This window comes from Astatotilapia calliptera, chromosome 5 (genome assembly GCF_964374335.1).
Source record: "Astatotilapia calliptera chromosome 5, fAstCal68.1, whole genome shotgun sequence".
NCBI classification, from domain to species: domain Eukaryota; kingdom Metazoa; phylum Chordata; class Actinopteri; order Cichliformes; family Cichlidae; genus Astatotilapia; species Astatotilapia calliptera.
In genome coordinates, this window is record NC_137426.1 from 30,291,737 (window position 1) to 30,309,317 (window position 17,581).

The 17,581-nt window shown below is 42.7% G+C and overlaps 1 protein-coding gene across 4 annotated transcripts in view; it reads left to right on the forward strand.

Annotated features, from left to right (window-relative positions):
• The first annotated feature begins 4,931 nt into the window (after nucleotides 1-4,931).
• sulf2a (sulfatase 2a) overlaps nucleotides 4,932-17,581 on the forward strand; it is a 34,864-nt gene continuing 22,214 nt past the window's right edge. For 2 of the 4 annotated variants that reach the window (XM_026168769.2, XM_026168772.2), the window contains exons 1-2: nucleotides 4,932-5,076; nucleotides 13,168-13,233. The gene's annotated coding sequence lies outside the window, so the exon portion shown is untranslated. Of the gene's footprint in view, nucleotides 5,077-13,167; nucleotides 13,234-16,415; nucleotides 16,528-17,581 lie in introns of those variants that run through there. The other 2 variants (XM_026168771.2, XM_080301423.1) reach the window with 2 other exon arrangements.

The window sequence follows — 17,581 nt, forward strand, 5'->3', positions numbered from 1 at the left end:
TGGCCTCCTGCCTGGATCCTATAGTGTCTTCATCTTTACTTCTGGCCTCCTGCCTGGTTGCCAGAGTGTATTTGCCTTCATTGTTTGCCTCCCACCAAATCCCTTGAAAGGGCTCAGCCTTCACCACTAATCATCCTTGTCTGCTATATTCTGGCGATATCTTCATGAGCAAGAACAGATGCCAGCGTTAATCTAGTTAAAATGACATTCACGCCCTAACCGCAATAATGTGGCAAATCTCCGTTGGCGAGTTAGCGCGGATTGCCCCGTGCGTGGGGCTGGACGGTGCTGACGCTAACGAGCTAACCGCATTGATGCTGTGCAGATGTCAGTATCTGCATTTATAACAGCCAATAAATGAAAATTAAAAATAAAAACGGGATTCACTTACCGCAACATCTGCAGTCAGGATAAGCAGTCACACCATACTGGTCATCATTTCACTAAGTCAACAAGTTTCCCCTGCACTTTCACACGAGAAAGATGGTGTTGGCAGCATCTGACTGATTTCAAACATTGATAAATACGGGCAGCTAAACTGTACTATGGGGAAAATATGAAGAGGTTAAAAACATAATATAGTAGAAACTGAAAGCTCTGTGCTTAAACATTTAGAGCAAAATGGAGTACATATACCTGACAACGCTGCCTATAGTCATACTGGCAAAGAAAATGAATCATTCAAACGTATGTTTAGTTTGTTGACTCACTGCTGCCAATGCCTGTCGCACACAAACACCAAATAGCCAGTGAAAATATAGAGTATCACATAAAGAAAGAGACATGCACAGTTTTTGACTTTCTGTTTCCTTAATTATATAAACATGGGTTTATGAGTGAAAAAAAAACATTATGCAGGTACACGAGGAATATGGAAAAGTGGGGATTCAGTTTTAGCATAAGCACCATTTGAGCATTTTCAAACAGTTCAGTTGCCTTTCCCACCTTCAAGTAATGCATTTGGGTTCTTTTATACTCTTGATGCACAGCGGAAGATTTATTCCATGAAGCCCTGAGTTCGCCTCCCCCTGCTGGCTGATGATCACATAACATGGGCTCAGTTAGCAAGCCTGGCGGGGTGTCCCAATTCTAATTACTATGTGTTAGTACACCATGTAGTAATGTTGACAGCACACTGTTTTGGCAGATCAACAAATCGTGTACTGTTTTGTACTAACAAGAACGATAGAAGCAGTGCGGCACGGCTGTCAAGCTACTGCTTAGGTACGACAGTCTTTTCCAGAATATTTTGAACTGTCAGACAAAGGCATATCTTATATTGTTGGTAACTAGATAAATCCCAGTGTTTTCCATATCTACACGGATAATCAAACCTGTTCAACCAGGAAACCATTTTTTTTAACTTTTGCTTTCCTTTGTGTGTCTGTGTTTGTTGTTATTTGTCCTTGACGTTTTGAGAGTTCTGTGTACGACCTAAAAACTAGAATGAAATCTGTAGTTCTTGTCGAACAAAGGGAGACAAAGGCTTTCCCACAGTTGTTCTCTTGTAGATTTTATATTTTATTGCAGAGCATTTAGTTGGTCTTATTCAGACTTTCTTCAGTGTGAAATAACCAAACGCTTAGCAATTAAATTTAAAATCTGCACTGAGGACTTTGCTGAAGCCTCTGTTCTTTTTAATTGTACCATTCAGATTTGTGGGACATTCATAAATGAATTATAACATCACCTCAGGGTATGGAACTCGGTACTAGAAAACAATGGCCGCTCATAACAGACTTATGAACTATTTATATTTTCAGTGGGAGCGTGTGATGTGGCAGTGACGGGAAGGATGAAATAAATAAGAGGAAATTACATTGGACATGACAGGGCGATGTGTGGCATGGAGGGATGTAATGATGTAGGGCTAAGTCAGCTAATCTATTCTGCTGTTGTGACGACCTTCTGTGCCACAGAAACATGCACCGAGGAAACATCCGGGAGCAATGAGCACAGCTGCAGAATGTGATTCTTTACACTATTTGTATTTGCAGTAAGTTAAAAGAGTTAGCCCCTGGTCATACATATGTTTAATGCTCTGATGTGTGTGCACAGTGTTTCTTTCAAGGTCTTGTATTTTTAGGATTATTATTATGTTTAAGCCTATGCAAGCTTAGGAGGATGATAGACTGGGTAATTTGGTTCCCTGCCTCTGAAGCTGTGTGCTCGGAGGTTTACTATTATACCTGCAGTCGTGTTTTTTTATTTTGTTTTTTAGGAGAACTTCTCTCATGCTCAGTTCTGTCAATCTTGTGTCCTGAAGTCCCCATGTAGTCAGCTCCTGGGTTCTTCTCTTCTTTTTCTCGCTGTTTTCTTTCTGTTTCTCATCATAATGTGGCTGTGGTGATGTAGTGCTGTCTCAATGCACAGGACCTACTTGTAAACTCACACACCCTCAGATCAACCAGGGATTCATAAATGCACAAAGGCCAGGGTGATAGTGGTGGTGAAGAGAAGTCAGCCTCGAACCAAGTGGCCCTTACCAAGAAAATAATAGGAGTAGAGCTCTCAAAGATAGAGAGCGCCGGTGAAGAGAAGGTAGTAAGAGGGTCTGTTTCATTTGCACCGAGTCCTCCCCTCGTCATGTAGCCAGCTGACAGGGAATATTTTTATCAGCCTGGCGCACACAGTGCAGAAAGGAAACGAACTCATTTGTAAAAGCACACTCACAGCCAAGGACAAGATCTCAGCATGATAGAAGAGAGCTGTCTTTTTGTTCTATCAGAAGTGAAATCATTCATTTTTATTTATGCACCTGCCCCACCTTATCATGCAAAGGTTGTGCACAAGGCCTTTCCCACTTTGTGTCAAATGAAGCAGAAAACAGAAATGTAAAACGTGTTCCCCGCTGTCTGGACCCTTCCTGTGCTGAATTTTCTCTGTGTCAGCATAAAGACATTTATTGTCTTCCTTCGCATCGTATTTTAGTCTTTCCATTTCTTTCCGTGTCTTTTCTTCCTCGCCTCTGTGGAACTTTCTTCGAATGCAGTTGGGCTGAAAAAAGTCACCTTTGTTTAGATAGAGAATTTACTCTGTCTGTGCATTATCCACGATATTCATGGTTTACATGTCTGTTGATTTGCATGAAGTTACAAGTTGGTAGGATGGCACAGCTTAAGAGTGCGTGAGAGGAGGCAGCAGAGACGGAGAGTGGGCATCAATTAAGCATGTGCTGAAGTGGCGTCACTGGGCTGCTGTGTTGGCATGTCTGCACCGTTCAGGAAAAACATGGCTATCTCTGGGGCATTGTTTGTAATTTGGCATGTAAGAACAGCTAGATGGCTCCTTTATGTAAGCAGTCCCAGAGTCGCAGACATAATCTCATATGCATATATTGAAGAAATAAATAATTTTACAGAAGTATATTTTGTTTTAAGATTATTATGAAAAATATTAGAGCAGCCTAATCCATTTTTACAAAGGGCTTATGCTTCCAATTGGCTTGTGTGACAATGCTTTTGAATGTGTTTTTTAATCAGGATTAGTGTTGAATGAATCTTATGTGGAAGCAGGAAACATAATTTTCTTCATCCTCAAATGGCATGCAAATCCCTTGCTCTAAATTGCTTGTTCTTCATCTCCAAAAGGACAGTCATGGCCAGAAAAATACTGTTTGATTTATTTATTTATTATTTTTCCAAAACAACACGGTTTCATCTCTTTGCAGCGACACAAATAGCCTAAGTATGACAAAGTGACAGATAGATGATCCATTGCAGACGATGTAATTGAAAACGCTAGGAGGGGGTGGACAATTAATCTCTCTTTCTCTCACTGCTTCAAATTTCCATGGAGAAATACCTCAAAATGCAGATAATTGATAAGAGTGTTATTGATTAGATGGTTTGGGAGGGGAGGCAAAGAGGTGCAGAGGTTTTCCATCACTAATCTTTCTGGCTGTGACTGCATCTAAATAACCTGCAGAGAGGGATAAACAGGCGCATCCATCATGGGATGGCTGGTGGAGACAATGATGAATGCCTCCACCCTCTGCCACCCTCCGCTGCACCTCTCTTTCCTGGTCAGGGATAGGAAGTGACACCGGCACTCAGGAGAAATACCAGGCTTCAACTGAGCAGGAAAACGCCTGCTTTAGCTCTGCTGTGATGGAAGGACTCGGGGCAGACTTTCGGTGCGGGTTGTTAGAATTATCCCCAGCCCTCCATCTCCTTGTCTCTGTGAGCTTGTAGGATTATCCATCTTGATTGATCCTGTTTGTTTTGTCAAAAAGAGAATCAGTTTGGAGGATTTCTGAGTGTGTGAACTCTCCCATGTATCCCTTCTGTGTGCTTGTATATAAATTGATTGTGGTGTGGGTTTCTTTTCTATCTGCATGCCCATGCACTGCGAGCCAAATCCCCTGTGCTGCTTCGACCCAGTGAGCAGGCGTGCCCACGCCAGCTCTCCTCAGAGGTGCCAGTCTGATAGATATGGTGTGTGTGCCAGGCTGTGCCTTTTCCTCCTCAACCCTGCGGCACTAAGATTGATCCTCTGTTCCCTCCCATTCTTTTCTCTCTTTTTCCTCTGTGTGCCTCTGCCTTTATGAGACTGTGAATAGGTGAAGCTCCCAGGCTCCAACAGATGGCCGGAGCTGCCCTGGTTCACTGTCTTGCGCGGATGCGCGCACGCAGGCACACACACACAGATATATATGCACACACACACAATGCCCACAAACATTACTGCCCTGTGAATCAGACCCAACAGGAAGAAAGAGAGCAGAAGCACAGCTAAAACTAATGGGTAACAGCCAGGTAGGAAGACGGAAAAGACGTGCTCGAATAACAACAACAATATTCCAAAAGAAGTGGACAAAAATGCTGCTGAGAAAGGGAGCGAGGGTGAAATTGAATTGTAGATTGAGGGAGCCTCTCTCCTCCCTTTTTCCCTCCCTCTTTTATTTATCTCATGTGAAACCACGCCTCCCTCCTTTCACTTGTCAGTGCATCTATAACAGTGAGCTGTCTGCACCGGGCTGTGTGTGGGGTGAGACGATCTCCTCGCTCTGCTAGTACAGCGGACCCGATCTGACCGGACCAGACGAAGCTGGATGGTACTTGACTGGCCAAACAGGTGTGTGCATTTTTATCTGTGCCTGTGTGTGCATTTGTCATAGATGACTGGGGACAGCATGTGTATCCCTCAGTATGTGATTGCTTGTTCCTCCACAGGACTTGCTTTCAGAGTAGCGTATCTAGAAGGTACAGTGCTGGAGCTTTGCCCTAGTTTACACTTGAATGCTCTGATCCATTCTGTTCGCCTCTGAGATTTATGCGTGGAGTCGCTAACGGCACTGCTTATTGTGGTAAGAGAGATGGGACTGTTCATCAGATGCACTGGAGTATCTGGCTTTGAATCGGAGCAGTAAGGGGATAAGCTGCTGTTTATTTGGTGGAACAAGTTGGTAGTTTGGGGGCTTTAATTTGGTTTTTAAGCGATTGTCTCTATAAGTGTTTTTCATGTTTCAGCATGCCTTATAATATGCCACCGAAAAGCAGCTTTAACAGCAGCTGTGCTGAGAATCTGCAAGTGTCTACTTTATCCACTGAAACAAGTCAGTGCAGCTTTTACTGTTATTTCGTCTGTCTTGGTGTTACATCCTATTTATAAACTTCTCTTTGTCCTCATATTTCCCAGTTTTGAGAAATGCTTTCGTTGCTTTGTATTTACTCAGCCAAATATAATCCTGACTGTTGCTGAATACTGTGTGGTGTAAAATTAGAGTGAAAATCTGAACTTTTTCCCAAGAAAAGACCAGTCCAATTTTGAATGCTTTACACTGAGTAAACCTCAATTTGCAAACGGACTCCTTCAATCTTGAATCGCCATTTCGTTAAATGCAGCCGCTGCCACTCCTGTAAGAACCTGCACAGCTTTAGTCTGGTCCCTGTGAATGTACTCGTATCACTGTTTTAACGTCTTTATGGGTCAAAAGGCTGTGTCACCACCAAGTGGTGATGGTTAAGAGCAACAGAGTCAGGGGATGACCTAGTGGCTGCAATATTAATGACAGAGACTGCTGAACGTCCCGTGTTCTTTGTAGTGATATGGGGTGAACAAACGCAAAGATGGAGGAATGGACGGAAAGTAAAGAAGCTTCAGAGATCTGTTCTTAAAGCATTCATTATTTATCACAACGCACTCTGCCATGGAAGCTCTAACCCCCACATCAACTGGCCTCTTTTCTCACTAACATGCCAGTGGACTGAAGGAGGATGCTCCCATTTAGTCTACCTGTCGGCTAATCCCCGGACATTTTAAGACTCCATCTTTATGCTATACACTTACTCTCGTACACATGCACACACCTACATGATGTTTTGTTCATATTTATGTTTGCACACACTAAGCAGTAATTGCAGGGTTACACTCACTAATGTAATGGGATGTGAAATTACAGTCGCTTATTTGTGCTGACTTAATTGCAGACATGCAGCGATTGCACGTTCAGTGCAAAATTTGTGCTCATGCACACCCAGCACATGCAGAGCACTCCGTCAACCATCAGCCATTTTCCTCTTAGTTTTGTTCTTTTGTTCACACACTCTTTCTTAGACACATGAATTCCACACACACACACACAAAAACACAGGCACAATCAGTGGGAGTGACGACCTTGAGACCTGTTGATGTTGTTTGCAGCGGCCGTGTTGTGAATACATAAGAGGCCATGTGGGGCTCCCGGCAAAAATGGGGTTCTTGACACGCCATTTGTAAAAATGGCTTGAAAATGTGCAGGAGAACTAGCGATGTGAGTCTAGTGTCAAAGTGAGACAGCAGCATGAATATGTATTGTATGTTAATCCCACACGCTTGACTCAAGCTGTTGATGAAAACAGAGGACACGTTCCCCCATCTTCACTCTGGGGAGGAAGTGCTATCGACAAACCTATTGTCAGCACAGCCTCATCCCTGGGCACGGGGGCAGAGTGGTGACAGGTGGCAGATATCGGTGACAGCAGCCAAGGTGACACTGCAGGATGGGCTCTGAGGGCCCACGGGCGACTGGAGCAGCGCTGGTGTCTGCTCTTTTTATTGCCACCTTGACCTTTTGTGGTTATACACAGGGTGGTTAGATTAGAGGGTCGTAAAGCTAATGTCACCCATTAGCTTCATTCAACCCTCTGCATGCGATGGTTTACTTCACCTGCTCCATTTCCTGGCCCCTTACATTTCCTACACAGTCTAGCTAAAATGTTCCCGGTCCCTTTGTTTTTAGGCATATCTTCACTTAGAATGACAGATAAACTCACTGGGCTGCCATTAAAGTGACAATAGAAACTTCCCCCACAATCCTCCTCAGTGCCACTGTTAGAAACACAACACTGAATAACACACTTGTTTAAGCCTAATAACTAAACAGACTGTGTTACTTACTGATATAGTAGAAATAATACCATATAAATTTCCTGTTTAAATCTCTTGTTAAAAAAAATGCATGCCGGCCCGAGGTTTGCTCTTGTTTTTGGTCCCTAACACTCGCCACCTTCTTCTCTTTTTATTTTCTTTTTATCTCCCCCGACGGAGGAATGGGGCTCATTTTCTATTGTCAGGTAGAGTTGTCACAGCTACTGTTGTGGTTGCATCATCCAGCAATTCAGCTACCTGGGGTAAGCTACCAATAGATACTGAGGAGAACAAAAGAGCTTCTCCTCCTGTTTTGGTTGTGTAAACCAGAGGGCAGCCATAGTAAATTCAGACTTTTGCAGAATTTGCGGTTAAACATTGTTGTTATTCTATAGCCTCTACTTGTGCACTCAGCATTTCTTTTAGAATGACTAATTAATGGCAAATCTTGGCAATTGGCTGTTTAAACATAACATAGTCCACTGAAAAGAGGCAGAAAGGAGGGGGTGGGAAAACAAAAACCTAACGTATACCGCCACGTTAGACCTTGTGATATATCGGCTGTGGCATTAATTATATATTGGGCTTAATGAATATGTTGGGTGTATACGACTGTATTCAGAGATTTTTAAGTAAAACACTGCTTCATGTTTTATAGGAAATATGTTTTCAAGTTTTAACCAGCAATCTAGGGTTGTACTTCTCACTGAAGAGCACAGAAACCCTCTTTATCCAGACAATAAGTAGTGGCCACGTGAATCCCTGTTCATCTGTGTCTATAAGCTGCTGTTAGCAGGTCCTGCTGAGGCGGCACCAGGAGATCAGTATGTAAATCTGAGAGCTTCTGCTCCTCTCAGCTAAAATGGAAGAAAGGCAGAAGGACTCCTTGAATGAAGCATCTCAGACACTCCTCTCTGGAAGCACAATGAGAAAGAAGCACAGCCCAGGACTGATAGGAGCACGCTGGTGAAGTACATCGGTGTAGTTCTTTCTCCGTGTTTGTGCCTGTGTCGCGTCGGATAAGTGTGCGCTGTGTGCAGATGCAATTCCCACTGTTTATGTGTGGAAAGCCATTCGACTATTGTGTGCGAATGCAATCAGATTTCAATCTCTTCCCTCTATATGGCTGAGCTGCTGCGGCGGAGGTGCCCCCACGGGGAAATGTAATTATACCCTGCTGGCCACAGAGTACAGGCTTCACTGGCCTATCTGTCTCAGGAGAGACAGCGGCTGGAGGCCCCTTCTCACTTGCAATATCAAACAGCAGCGATGTCACTAAAGCCCTCTTATATCTGTGAATTTTGTATTAAATCCGTGCACCGCAATCTGCTCCTCTAATCAGCTTTTAAATCCCGGGGTTATCTGTGGCCTTTTGCAACAGTTTTGTTACAGTTGTGAATAATTTATGACAGAATTATCTGCGGTTGCTAAGAGCAGTGATTGGGAGATTTCAGAACACAGCCAATATCTGACTCAAGTTCAAAGCCATTTTTCTCACCTCTTTTTTTCTGTCTGAGAAGCGAAATCTTATCAGCGCAGATGTAATTATTGTCGTAATTGCTTTCATCTGCATTTTCTCCACCTGCGTCCTTCGTGAATGGCATTGAGGCATTGAAGAGTTTTTTTTATTGATCAATCTCTGATGTATATTCCTCTCATCCAAGCATGTGCTTCTGTTTTCTATAGCTGTGGCTCCTCTGCTGCCTGCTCTCAGCTTTGCTCTGAGGTGTGTGCTGAGATGATGTCCATTAGTAAGACAAAACAAACAGACACACCCCACTCTCCTGAATTTAGGCAAACAATCAATGAGAGCACTCAGATAACAGCAGACTAAATGGCCCATTGATGTTATGATTAAATGAATACAGGATGCAGAGATGATGGTAGGACACACCGACCCAAACCGACTAAAATATATTATTTTCTCATCTGGAATTTATATATACTGTACAAAACATCTCTCAAACCCTCCTGCCCTGTTCAGGCACTGTCGGCATGTGCTCAGGACACATGCCTCACAGTCGATCAATATTTTAGACTCCCACTCTTCCTCTGAACACTGAGGTTTTTGGTTTATTTGGATTTTCTTTAGGAAACTTTTTCTTGGTATCTCCAGTTTTTTCTTTGCCCAAAGGCTCCACTGTCACTGCTGCAGGCTGCTCTCTCCTTGTCATTATGGTCGCTTCCCATTCAGCTCTGCCAAGCCAGTCATGGCTACCAGTGCTGGATTAATGGTGTATTACACATTATTGGTCATTTATAAAAAAAATTTTTTTAAAAAAGGTGACACAGCTGTTGATTAAAAAAGCAAGCTTTGGATGCTTGGTTGGGAGCAGAATACACTCAGTTTTTGTTAATAGAGTTGTGTTAGCATGTTGCATCCACTCCAGGAGCTTGTTGGCTTTTGATGTCCTGTTCACAGAAATGGATAGTTGCTTCTGTCCTGTGCACATTTTTTTTCTTTTTGTGCAACAGTTTTGATGTGCATATCTCCATTTCTCAGCTGATGGGTCTATTATGATGTTCCTGTGTCCCACATGGACTTAAATCATGGATTATTCACAAGACACATTTGGGGTTTTTTCTGTCTCCCATTACTGTGATAATTAAAGAACCTAAGTAATGCAAGTAGGGACAAAATTGTTAGATTCATAATTATAATGTGATTGCTCTTCTTAGGAAATATAATGTCTTGCAGACAGATAAAATATGATTACAGTGTAGTGTTACTTTGAACTCCAGTACATTACAAAATAATAGATTGAACTGATCAGAGTGCTGATAGGCATAATGAGCGCTGTGTGATCTCGTTTGACAAAGGCTCAAATATGATTTAAAGCAAAGAAAAAATTAATAAATTTTAAAGAGAGAGAAAATGAAACAAAAAGCTATGACAAATGTGGGATATTCTTTAAGTCTTTGTTAAATCAGGAACAATGAGTTCAGCAGCAGTGAAGATTCCAAATGGAAATACTGAAAGTTGAAAATTTTACCCAGCAAATTTCAAAGCATCATCCATTTCATCATGTTGTACCTGGTCATGGTAACTTATCAGAAGTTCAGCTGAGCCCGAACGCTTCTGTCTTCTTCATTTCCCTGATTTGCTACACTCTAGCTCTACCTTAATCTCAGTTTCTGTGTTCTTCGCCCTCTCTCCATCCCTGTGTTTAAGTCACAACTGCAGTTTCCCACCTCGTTGCGCACCCTCACCCCTCCCTCGTGCCTCTCCCTCAGGGTGTAGCAGTCATTGTTGTGCCAAATAAGGTTTATGGAATTACAGATCTCTGAAATTGGATTTTCTCACTCCACCAAAGCACTGGGATTACAGATTTAAGCCCGGGTGCACTGGGGCACAACTGACCTGTGACTGAAGTGTTTTTTTCTGGCTTCACCCCAAGGTGGCAGATCAAGAGATTGATGTGCCAACAGCTCTGGAGTGAGAAAGGCAGGCAGGCCGGCAGATTCTTTGTATCAGTATGTACCTGGCAATTAAATAGATTCAGAGTCAGACAGCTTTTTGGCTTGTGCGTCTGGATTTCTATTTCTCTCATGTCGACCACTCTCACTCTTACACACTCCTCCACGTCTGTCCTCACAACTTTGAGTGTGTTTGATCTAATTCTCATCTAATGAATCTTTTGATCTTCCTCGCCTGACACCCAGACACATCCCAGATTTCTACATCCCAAAGTAGCTCAATTCGTTCTAATCCTTAAAATCTGGCTGCTGGTGAAGCAATTGATTCCAAGTGATGTACAAAGATTTGCACTGTCTGCCTGAGGCTTGTTTAAAGAACTGTGGGATTTCTTAACTAACCTTGATCCTCCCCCACCCCTCCCGTCCCCTACAAATCTACCTCATCACACCTCTAGATCAATTCTGTCATTATCGCTCAAGTGATTGTACATTAACCACAATTGGAGTGAGGAAGCAGACAGCGCTGTGAATGCAACATTAAGATGTTGGCAGGAAGGTGGTATTCATTAGAAGTGGTGGCTTTGTGAACTCTTAATTGGAGAAGAGATAGGAGTGAGGGTAAGGGATCAATGGAGCCAGAACTGAAGTTTCAGTCCACTGACATCAATCAGTCGCCTCTCCAATGAAGAACGCAACTAATCAAAAAAACATTGCCTCAGGCTTCCAGTTATTTGCTCTCACAGTCAAACGTGATCAGGATCACTGTAAAAAGACAGCTCATTCCAGCTTATCTGGAGGATGAAGTCAGCTCGTAGCTTATATTTGTCAATATTTGCTTCAAAATGTCATTACTGTTTTGGTGTAAAACTGGCAAGAACCTGAAATTCTCTTCACAGAAAGGAATATTAAGTGAACCCCTGGTGTATTTTTACTCCACTGCTAAAAATAGTCCCTTCCTCTTCATCTTGCCATTGCCTGGGTAATAGCCATCTTTCTGCCGTGTCACGTTTTGATGTATCATTCTCTTATTCACATCAAGGACAAGGCCAGGTGTCACATTTTCTCTCAGTTGCCACGCTTGTCGTGCTTCCTTGTCACCCTTGGCCTGTTCCAATCCCCTCCTTCCCTCATCTCCCTCTCTGCTTACTTTTTATTAAATCTGTCACTTCTTTATCTCAGGGATTGAGAAAGAAGGAAAATCACTTTTGCCATTTGCAGCCTGCTGTGTCTGCTGAGTTCTGCGAATGTATGTGGATATCATTTTTCGCCACATAAAATCCTGTCAAAATAAATAATGTCTCAGATGTTTTGTGTTGTCACATCACTGAAATGCTTAGCTTTAAATGCCTATTCCGGTTACTTGTATGACTACTACACATTTTTAGATGGACAGATAAACAGGCACAGGTGCACAGACTCACCTCTCTTTGATGCCCATGAGTGGCTAGGAGTGCTGGCTTGGGCAGAGAGCAGCTGGGGTCAGAGACGTGCCTTGGCAGCGAGATGACAGTGGGCTTTCCAGCATATTCTTAGCTATGCTTCACATACCAAATGGCTAGGGTTTTGTGTGTGTGCGTGTGTGTGCACGTGCATATGCACATCACCACTGTGCGTGTGCAAGACACCTCATCAAAGATTTCACAGAGTGTTATGGAGATGTCGAAGTTGGTTTTGGCTTGCCTCAGATGTTTACATGCTGGACACTGACACCTGTCCAATCAGAACAGGGATCAGACAGCTCCATTCCTGTCAGCATGTCTTCACAGACAGACACCAAACAAGGCCTTGCAGCTTACAAGATCACAACTGGAGACATTTGGAGACATGTAGATAGTGTTAGATGGCAGCTTGATGGAAAGAGGAGGGTGAAAAAAGCTATTTTTCTGTAGCTCCACTGCTTCTGACACCTAGTATTGTTTGCCTGGCTGAAATTTAGCAGCAATTTCATAGTGTTATGAAGGCAAACGGGTTGTTATCACTATTGCTAAAAATGTCCCAGAGAGTAAGAGGTAATTATGTTAAAATCAGATCATTTATATTCTGGTACAGGTCTAATTAAACCACCTCCTGAACTATTGCCTGCTTCCTCAGGCGTCACAACATCCATCATACATGGACTATCTTGTTTGAATACCGTGTGTACACCAGATGTTCTCAGTCATTGGGCTATGTGTGAAAGAAGAGTAGCATTTCAGAGTGGCATCTAGACAGAGTACTTAATGGCATTTTTTAGGGTGGAGCGGAACAAATCAAGCTGGGGTCAAGCATTAAAAAAATATTTGTTAAAAAAAATAATGCAGTTGCAACAATATGGAATAATCCGGCTTTGTTTGAGCTTCTAAACTGAAGTAATATATGTTCCAAGTATTCAACCACTCTGGACTTTGTGTTTGCTTACAGGATTTGGCAGTGAGAGGCTGATTTCTGTGGGAGAGAACATCTTTGGCAGCTTGTTTAGAAAAGAAGGTAAGGATGTTCACCTCTCAAAGAGAATTTTCCATCTGTTAACATCCCCGTGGATGGAGTTTTGTCGCGTTTCCACAGATAGGTTTCTAAAGATGTGGATCAGTGCATGTCTTTACGTTTCTTCGTGAAATCAAATCACACAGATTTGGTCTTTTCTGGTTATCTGATTTTGTACTTTTTGGGTATCACACCTTCATCTTCAGAAATAAGTCAGGGACTGACTTATTACTTTTTCCCGTTACTGTGGATTCTCCTTATTCCTGAGAAAACTGCAGGTTACGGTTAGTGTCAACACTTTATTTCCTACAATGGGGATGAAATCATCTCTTCCAAAGACATCACGTTGCTTCAGCCAGTCCCTTAATCACATCAGCTCATTTGATCTGAATGCCAGTGATTACCACTTGGTTCTGCACAAATAAAGGCACGGTTGTTATTGCTTCTGCAGAGAGGGACATCATGATGAAAGAAATCTGTGGGTGTTTTGGTTGCTGGCCACAGCAGATGCACCCTCGTCAATAGAAATTGGTAGTTATGAATAGGAAAAAAAGAGTGAAATGAATGCTGTAGAGTGTTGGGTGAGGTGAGACTAATGAGCTGGTTATAAAGTGTAGACTTTTTATGAAGAATCACCTTCACCCCCTGTAGCTTTGGGTTAGATTAATGTATTATCTAAAGAAGTAATGATAGGACTGGACACATTTTATGCTTTAAATTAGTTGTTAGATGTGTCACTGTTACTTTGTCCTGATTTCCAGTAACATAGTCGTGCTGCTGCTATGATCAGAGTCATTCTGTGTGATCAGTTGGATAGCTGCAGAAGAAACTGCTCTCTGTACATGTGGGTATATTATTTGCACAGCTGTGTACAGCTGTCTCATTACCACTTGCAAAAACATCAGTATGCAGGGCAGTTCTCCTTTCTGGTTAACAAACAACTGCTACAAAGGGCTCCTAATATACATGCAATAGTTTACTGTTTTGTTTGTGAAGACAATATGCCTCACTATGAAACTTGTATTGACAGACGATTTAAGGCAGCTCAGCTCTGATATAGCTTCTGTTTCTGTGACACTAGCAAGAGCAGACAGGTGAATGATGTGCCTTTGCTAAAATATTCTGTTTGAGGACTGATCTCCACTTCAAACCCCTAGTTTGAGGACAGCATTCACCTCTCTCTTTCTTCCTCCTCTTCTTCCTGGTAGAGAGAGCCTTCAGCAGTCAGTGCAGGATAAAAACCAAAAGTCTGCTAGAGAAACTCTTCAAAGGTACAGTTCATTCGCTGAATGAAGACCTCATCAATTCAGCCTCCCCTCTTAAACCAGTGTCCTTTCCGCAGAGTTCTGGTTGTTTATGAACAAAGTTGTTTGATATATCTCCACTATTCCTTGCAGCTGATTGCATAAGGTGCTTTTGATATCGTGTGAGTGACAAAAGGATATTTTTCCCTAACCGCTTTGGATTAGCCAGTGGTGGGTGCAGGTTTCTTACATCCAGCCTAGGATATTTGATGCACACAGCAGGGGTCTTGGAGCAGTTTCCTGACCCTCATTTTCCACATCAGCAAGACAGAAACTCCCGGCTTGCTTCCATGCACCATCCTGCCTTCTGCCCACTGATTAAAAGTCAAATATTAAAGTGCTCTGTTGTGACCACGGCCTAATTGATTCTTTCCGCCGGGTGCACACAGAATGGGCTGACAGCAGGCGATACCAGGCTTTGTCAACATCGGGCATGCTGCCTGACGCTCAGGACGGCACCCCAATAAAGCCTCCTGTGAGTGTGCCAACCTGCGGCCCCACACACACTGAGGCCACTCGGCACTCCGGCCAAGCTTTATAGTAAAAACAGAGGCAGCTCATTCTTTTGCTGTTTGTCAGCTTCCATCAGCTAGCTGGGAGCCCACTTTTTATTTTTAAGGAAGTTGCTGCCTGTGACAAAAGTGTGTGTGTGTGTGTGTGTAGGTCCACGCTTGAAAAAAATCTCTTTAGCCCACTTGCATAACCTCTCATCTAACTTAAGCAATCTGGGGCGATGGTGCTGAAAGGCGCATTCAGCTGAATGCAAAGTTCCACAAAGGGCCCTCTTCTTTTTTTCCCATCCCCAGTTTCCTGCCCTTAAGATAATTGCTTTAATAGATATTAATCACAGCTGTGTTTAAAAAGGAGCTTACAAAACACACGATGACACCGAGTATCTCATCACCAGTCTGTGATAAATGCTGGATAGGTGTTGGTGGTTCTGTTTGAAGTCTTGTCTCTTACACTCTAGTGTAGGAATCAAATTTCTTTCAGGTGCTCCCTTATCCACAAAGGCTTGCCACAGCAGGTAGCTTCACATGTTTGATTTGACAGACTTTTTTTGAACAAGACGTCTCCTTCTAGAATTGAACCATGGATCCTTTGTTTGGTAAGTAAATGTGTAAAGCACTACACTATAGGAACGCCTAAACTGAATTTCTACAGCAGTAAAACAGTGCGTTTCTCCACTCTTTATGTGAAAGAAATGCAGCGTCCCTGTGCCTCTCCTGTCGGCTTACCCTATGAATTTACTGGCCATTTTATGTACACCATGAATTGGCTTTGCTCCCCATCTATTTTTAATGATTTCTGACTGCACAAGAGAGGGTTACAGTGATCTTAATGCCATATGATGTTCATTAAATGCAGACATTCATTTACAGCATTTTTCTCATGAATGTGATTGACCTTTTTGCTCAGTGTGAACCACAGTAAAAGGGTATAGGTGCCTATTAATCGCTTCATGGTTGAAAAACTGGGCATATCTCCTATCCTGTTTGCGACACAAGGTTGATGAACTCCATCCCAGCGCTGTTAATTGATGCCTGATTGAAGAAAGTGGGATAAAACAGAGAAATCACCCAAGAGAAAAAGTCAGCAGGTTGCAATTAAACAAGTGTAGAGTATTTTGAAGAGGTTATCAACAGAACATATACAATTTCCAATTAGGAATTTAAATTTCTTTTCACATCCTGTTTCAGTATGATCGGTTGCCAGCCCAGCTCTGGATTGGTCCCTTGGCTGCTTCAGGAGTAAAGGCCACTGTGAAATAACCACGATGTCCTCTGAGCAGGGTTTCTATTCTTCCCCCATCCTGTTACTTCCCTGCTGCAGATCCCAGGAGAGGTTCCAGAGGCAGAGTGGGGGTCATGATCACACTACAGGAGGGCGACAGCCGGCTGCCTTTCTGACAGGGGTCTAATGGAGGCCTAATAGGAACTAGTCAAGTTCCAGAGGCCTCTGCTTTGACCTTGAATTTCGCCTGTGGAGGCAGGTAAAGAGGAGGATGAGGGATGGAAAAGGGAAGTGATATTGTAGAAGCTGACAGGCAGGTGGTTTAAACACCTTTCTGGCTCTCTGAATCTTTTTTTTTTTTTTACCTTTGATTGGGCAAGTGTGTATGTCTGTGTGTCACCATGAGTCAGAATATATTTTAAAAAGTATATATTACCTTAAAATTTATTTAACTATTCTTGTTTTTTTATTGATATTATAATTGTGTGTGTGTGTGTGGGGGGGGGGGATTCATATATATGAAAAAAAACCTTTTTGTTTTGCAAGTAACTTTCAAGTTTGAATAATTTCATCAAACTTTAGTGCATTATTGCCGTATTTGAAATGCAACAACATTTTTTTTTTCTTCAGAATAACTTAATTACAAATCGTCCGGATTTTTAAAGCAACAGGTTTGAAGGTTATTAGCTTTGGCCAAGTGCACTCAAGCAGCTTTCTTTCACTGCATATTGATTGGACATAAAATGAAACATATGGATCCAAAGCACAAGGAGACAATGATGAATTCGGTTCAATCAATTGTGAAAACCCCCAAAGATAACTGTAATTATGAATATTTAATATTAACCTTCTTTCTGCTCTTACTTACTAATATTTGTTCACACATGTAAGGATGTGTGTGTCTGTTTTTTTCAGTCAGTAATTCAAATCACAGGAAAGTCAGGCCTGCAGGGACAGCTGATGAGCATTATCCACAGTAAAGAGAGACCCACTCCTGCCTGATCAATCTGAGCTCTCATTAAAAGGCTGCCAAGCCCTTTGCAACCCAATACAATATCAATACTGTAGCACCACAAAGGGATCTCCAAAGCTGTTAGGCAAGTCGCTGGCAGCTTAACTGTCATTACTGGGTGGGCACCATGCCAGAGACCCCCTTTGTGGGCCACTTAGGCTCCCCCCATGGTCCCAAACACAGGTCAGGACAGACAGATGGGCTGTCTGGGCAGCTGTCCCGAGGAAGAGATGGAGAGAGATGGATGCCGACCTGTAGAGGAGGAGACGGCCTGCGCTCTCTCGCAGTATAGAGGGATGAT